The sequence below is a fragment of the Penaeus japonicus genome, unplaced genomic scaffold (assembly GCF_977035675.1).
Source record: "Penaeus japonicus unplaced genomic scaffold, GWHDUDI00000001_assembly GWHDUDI00000038, whole genome shotgun sequence".
NCBI lineage: Eukaryota > Metazoa > Arthropoda > Malacostraca > Decapoda > Penaeidae > Penaeus > Penaeus japonicus.
In genome coordinates this window covers 7116155-7122841 of record NW_028234440.1, presented here as the reverse complement: position 1 = coordinate 7122841, position 6687 = coordinate 7116155, and the positions used below count along the sequence as shown (strand labels likewise).

Sequence of the window (6687 nt, the reverse complement as noted above, 5' to 3'; positions counted from 1 at the left end):
AACCTTCAAGTTAAGTAGAATTAGTGTCGTCGTTCTTGATAAAAGCGATAAATCAGTGACTGAAATAAGGCTTGATGCTGGTGACCAGAAACAGTGATGCCAGTGACTCACCCTATCCTTTCTCTTAATTTGAGTGAACTCAGTGTAGAGCAAACCCCATTTAAGTTTAATTTTGAAAGCATGAACAATAATTTATTTTGCCATGTGGATTATATCTTTTTTGTGATATGTTGAACATGCATAAACCCCCTGCCTTTCTGTGGTAAGAAAAGGAATCAACAAGTGTAAAGTTTCATGTGTGTGTTTGTCTTCGCCCGCCTGAGAAAGTCGCAGACGTTTCATTTGTGTCAGGAGTGGAAATGCACAGTTATTATAGACGAATAATAAGTAGACTCTGTGTATGTGGAACTAAGTTTGTGACGAGTAACCAAAATGGCTAGCAAAGATTACCCAACGTTAGCGGACGTAATGGCTGCGATTAAAAACATTCAGGATCAAAATAATGCTGCAAGAGACAAAGTGCATGAGCAAATTAATGAAGTGAGACATGAAATGGATACGTTAAGGAAAGAATGTAGTGACAGAGCAGTGGAAATAATTCAGAACCAAATGTATATCATGGAAAACCAAACAAAAGAAATCCAGGAAGATATGAATGACATTCGTGAAGAATTAAGTGAAATTGTAGGAAAACAGAAGTAGTGGATGAGTGATACACAGGTTAAACTCGAAGAAAAGACAGTACAGTTGATAGAAGATAAATGTGGGAAGCTAGAAAAGATTTTAAGGAGGAATTCCAGGAAGAGTTGAGAGAAGGGAAAGAGGAAATGAGAGAAGAAATGCGTCGTGAGTTTGGTGAAGTGAAGTTTGTCTGTGATGAGGTGCCTGCAGTAGTTCAAGCCATGAATAACAGGTTGGAGAAGATAGTGTGTGATGAGCCCAAGCTTGAAGATGGAAGCCGACCGTTTTCTATACCACTCATGAATGAAATCGCACAGTATTCCCCGCCTGACCACCACCCAGCGACTGTAGCGTCCTCACCCTCTTTAGTGATTCCTACCCAGGTTTCTCCTCCAGCTTCAATTTGTTCAAGCCCAGCTGCTATTAAGACTCATAGAAAGTCTCAGGATTTTGATGGAAAAGTGTCCCTGGGGGAACGACTCTCTATCTTGCCCCAGTCAGCTGAGCGTATTGAGATCAACAGCCTTGGCTACCCCCCGCGCATGTGTCTATATGCGGAAGTAGGTAATGAGCAAGAGATGGCAATACAACTAGTGTCCAGCCTCAAGGGTCCACAAGTGGAAATTTTGGGGCATACCTGACTAACAGGCTTCACAACTCTATGCATCTACTTGTTCGCAGCTTTTTTATAGTAGTGTAAAGGCTGCACTTGAGAGAAGGTTTGGCCATCAGTACCAGGCTGTAGCTTTCCATGCCAGGTTTAGGGCCAAGATGAGGGCATGTGGAGAATCCCTACAGCAGCTAGCACAGGAGTTGGAGTTGCTAGTTCGCCGTGCGTATCCTGGGGCCTGTGAGGATTTGATTGCAGTGCTTTTAAGGGACCAGTTTGTTGATGCCTTGGACTATCAACTGCAAGTGTATGTGAAACAAGCTCATACCACCGACTTGCAGGAGGCGCTAGCTCGTGCTCTGGAGTACGAGTCATTTAGGACAAGTGGAAACAACATTGTAGGACAGAGATATCAGAAGAACCTTCAGACAATTAAAGTTAGGTATGCAAAGGTAGATAAGCACCCAAGAGAGATAAAACCTGGAGGTGTTAAGGGCAAATGCTGGAAGTGTGGTCAGCAAGGACACAGAAGACAGGAGTGCACTAGGTCTGAGAGGAGTAAGTCCACAGAAAATGTGTCATACCGATATCAGCCATGCTGCTGGGGATGTGGCCAGTTAGGCCACATGTCAAGGGAGTGCCCACAGCAAACCACGGAAAATGATGGGAGGCTGGGAGTAGGGGCACATCACCAGCCAGCACCATTGAGGCCCCACTCAAGTTAAATTGCTGCTGCACAGGTACAGGTGTGGTACAAGTTGAGGGTACAATTGATGGAAGATCTTGCCGTTTAACTATTGACACTGGAGCAGAGAGAACTTTTGCCAGGGGTGACATTGTTTTGCAGGACCTTCCACTTGCATCAAGTCGTATGTGTGGCATCACAGGGCACTGTGTACCATTGAGAGGGCCTAGAGAGATGCTGATAGGGGTGGATAGTCTGGAATACAAATTACCAGTGTATGTAGCAGACATAGAGGATCCCTGCATTCTAGGATTGGATTTTCTCGCTCAGAGCCAGGTGTGTATCAATTTCAAGAAGGAAGCCCTGCTAGTGGGAGGGGCAGAAGTGCCCCTAGTCAAAGAAGAAATGGCAGTGAAGTTTTGTGCCCGAATTTCAAGGACCAAGGTACCTGAACACCTAGAGGACCTACAGTGGAGTATCCATGGCTTGACAGAGGAGCAAGCAGTGCAGTTGCAGAAGTTGCTGTGCCTTTATGCTGACATTTTCTCCAAAGACGACTTGGATGTAGGACGCACAGACCTAGTGACACATCGGATTGATACTGGCAGTAGTCATCCTATTAACCCATTCCCGACGGGGGATTTCTAGCCTAGAATGTCCAAATGCCGGGGCTTTCGAATTATTAGGCCTAAATTAAATGAATAGCTGGCACAATACTGTGCCGCCCGGCAACTGGGCTTTTGAATGCGCGGTACACATGCTGTACCACCCGTCCTGTGTGGGTTAAGCATACCCCGAGTAGGATAGCACCTATACAGCGACGTGAGATGGAAGAAGCAGTCTCTGAAATGGTAGCACAAAGAATAGTAGAAAAATCAAATAGCCCTTGGTCATCAGCAGTAGTGTTAGTTAAGAAGAAGGATGGAACTCGACGCTTCTGTTTTGACTACCGCGCTGTCAATGAAGTCACCATCAAGGACGCATACCCTCTACCACGTGTGGATGACACGTTAAGATGCACTGGTGGATACTCAGTAGTTCTCTACACTGGATCTGAAATGGGGATTCCACCAGGTGCATATGGCAGAAGGAGACAAGTGCAAAACAGCGTTCTCATTTGGCCAGGGATTGTGGCAGTTTAAAGTCATGCTGTTTGGCTTATGTAATGCCCCTGCCACCTTTGAACGGCTCATGGAGCGAGTGCTTGATGGCTTGCAATGGAAAACTGCTCTTGTATATCTCGACAATGTCATCGTGTTCGGAAGATCTTTTGAAGAAGAGTTGCAAAGGCTTGAAGAAGTATTCCAATGATTTAGGAAGGCTAACCTTAAACTAAACCCGAAGAAGCGTGTTCTGTTTCAGCGGGAAGTGCCATTCCTTGGACATGTAGTAAGCAGTGATGGGGTGAAGACTGACCCTGAAAAGGTGAATGCTGTGAAGACATGGCCAGAGCTGAAAAACAAGAATGAGGTGCGAAGCTTTCTGGGATTCTGTACTTATTACCACAGATTTGTGAAGAACTTTGCTTCTATTGCCACACCTCTCCATCAACTTTGTGGTAAAGGAATACAGTTTGAGTGGAGCCCAGATTGCCAGAAAGCATTTGATCTATATAAAGAAGCGCTGACAGATGCACCAGTTTTGTCTTATCCTGACCCAAGCTGTCCTTACATACTTGACTGTGATGCCAGTTCTGAGGGAATAGGGGCAGTACTCTCTCAGGAGAAGGACGGTCATGAGTATGTAGTGGCGTACTACAGTAGCAAGTTTAACCCATTTGCGTCGGGGTGGTTCCGGCTTGGCATGGGTTCCCGAACGCATAAGCCTAATGCGTCGAGATTCTTGGGTGCACAAGCCGCGAGCCTGGGCTGCCCGCTCGCTCACCCCGAGCGCCGGCCTTGCACTGGTATCTCGTCCCAGGCGTCTGACACCAAAACACAAAACGTGTCATAACGTCAACCGGGCTGAATGGGTTAACAAAGCTGAGCGGAATTACTGTGTGACGCGGAAGGAGCTACTGGCCATAGTGAAAAGTCTAGATCACTTCCACCCTTATTTGTATGGTGCCAGGTTTACCATTCGCACAGATCATGCTGCTCTTCGTTGGCTGAAGACTTTGAAAAACCCTGAGGGACAGTTAGCAAGATGGATTGGAAAGTTGGACCAACATGACTACACAGTGGAACATCGACCAGGCCGAATATACATCAATGCTGTTGCTCTCAGTCGACGTCCTTGTGAATTAGATTGCCAACATTGTAGCAGGAAGGAACCGGTTGAAATCTGCAAGAGGACTAAAGTTATAGAGGACATTGGTAGTCAGCAACTGAGGGAGGCTCAGTTATGAGATCCAGATATCGGCCCAGTGATTAGGTGGATGGAAGCAAGCCAGGACCGACCAGGCTGGGAGCAAGTAGCACCAACAAGTCCCGCAACAAAGAGTTATTGGCACGAATGGGACATCCTCAAGATGGAAGAAGGTATTCTGAGTTGGAAGTGGGTGAAGACAGATGGATGGGTCAAGTTCTGACAGTTAATGGTTCCAGGTGAGATGCGACCGAGGCCGATACAGGAGGTGCATGATAATGATGCAAGTGGCCACCTAGGAATTAGTAAGACCCTGAGTCAGCTGCGACATTTCTATTGGTTTGGTTATAGCGATCATGGATGTGCAAGAGTGGTGGCAGAACTTGCAACAACATGCAAATATGCCAAGAAGGGACACTTCCAAAACGAGGGAAAGCACCTGCCTACAGTCGTACAAAGTAAGAGCACCCATGGAAGGAATAGCAGGTGACATAACTAGCGCCCATTTCCGGTGACCTGAATGTCTGGGTAACCGGTTTTATTTTAGATATGCCATGGATTATTTTACAGTAACCGGTTTATTTTAGTTGCCATGGATTATTTTTAACAAAGATGGCCAGATAGCTTTTGCCCCCCCCAATATAAAATATTCCCATTCCTAACCAATGAAGCAACAACAGTGGCTGAAGTTTATTCTGGTGGAGTAGTTCTTTGCTCAATTTTTTAATCCCAAGTTGGAGTTTGCATTCAAGCACCAGGGATTGAGAGAGTTTGAGTCCTGTAGTGTTTTCAGGTTGTTGCGAAGCTGAGTGGAGAATCCTGGAATGGAGACTCGCAACCACCCCTTGTGCAGGCCACAATCAGATGGAATGGTGGAGCGTTTTAACCATACTATTGTGCATGAGCTGGCTAAATATTGTACTGAAGGACAGACTGAGTGGGGGGACGCCCCAGCACAGCTTCCTCTTCTATTAATGGCGTATCGTTACTAGCTGAGTGCACGAAGCTACTACTATATACTCCAATGCAAGGCTGTGTATGTTTGGGAAGAGAATTTGCGGACTACCTGTAGATGTAGTGACTGTAGACGCCCCTCCTTGTATTCCTAGAGGAATTCCCAGTTGAAACTACCGAGTATGCCATTGTCATGCGAAAGCGTCTCGAAGAAGTATATCATCAAGTGAGGGATCACCTGAAATTTGCAGGAGAGACTATGCAACGTCACAATGATCTGGAAAGCCCATGGTGCAAACTTTCAAACTGGAGATTTAGTATGGCTGCACAACCCAAGAAGAAGCTTCAGAGTCCTTGGGAAGGACCCTATACAATTGTAGACCGCGTGTCTGAAGTGACATTTCGTATTCGCCGTGCTCCTGGGAAGAGGACGTGTGTGGTCCATGCAGACAGGTTGTGGGAGTACCACCACAATGCCCACTATACCTGGGGTCTTAGCAGGGAGATGCCATCCCATAAAGGCGACCAAGAGGATGATGCAGCAGCGTCTGAAGGAGAAGCAAACTACCAGAGCTCTCTGGTTGCATCACCTGATGGGGACGGACAGGAGCCTGAGAGAGTCGAGGATGGTGACCTGAAGGAGTCAACGGAGGAATCCACCGATGAGTTGCAGGCTTTGCCCAGACCTCACCGAACTAGGAGAGTACCATCCCATTTTAATGATTTTGTGATATGATTTATATAACATTGTTCTTGCATTATTAATGGCTTTTGTACAACCAAAGAATTACCTTAATATTTTCTTTGTACATTTAAAGTTCAATTTATTTTCTCGCCCAGAATGTACGTGAGGCCAAAGATAATTATTTTATTTTTGTACTTTTGTATTAGGAATATGCTTCAGAATCTTTTCCTATACAGGATATGTGTATGTGGACGAGGACGACCACTTAGAGAGGGGGGGGGCAGTGCTACGTATGCGCATGTTGATGTTCACTTGTTTGGGGGACGCTTCTCAAAGCTCACGAGAGGACGGGTGACGCTGGGCATGGCGGTCAGGACGGAAGGATTGAAAGTACCAGGCGTTTCAGACAACAATATAAGGAGTCCTGTGAAGTGTCACAAAGAAGTTAGTATAGCAGAAGGATTGGAACAGATGTGAACCTTCAAGTTAAGTAGAATTAGTGTCGTGTCGCTCTTGATAAAAGCGATAAATCAGCGACTGAAAAAAGGCTTGATGCCGGTGACCAGAAACAGTGACGCCAGTGACTCACCCTATCCTTTCTCTTAATTCGAGTGAACTCTGTGTAGAGCAAACCCCATTTAAGTTTGATTTTGAAAGCATGAACAATAATCTATTTTGCCATGTGGATTATATCTTTTTTGTGATATGTTGAACATACATAAACCCCCTGCCTTTCTGTGGTAAAAAAAGGAATAAACAAGTGTA

The 6687-nt window shown here is 45.7% G+C and overlaps 1 pseudogene; it reads left to right on the top strand.

Annotated features, from left to right (window-relative positions):
• The first annotated feature begins 1259 nt into the window (after positions 1-1259).
• On the top strand, positions 1260-1912 carry LOC147467056 (uncharacterized; annotated as a pseudogene).
• The last annotated feature ends 4775 nt before the right edge of the window (positions 1913-6687 follow it).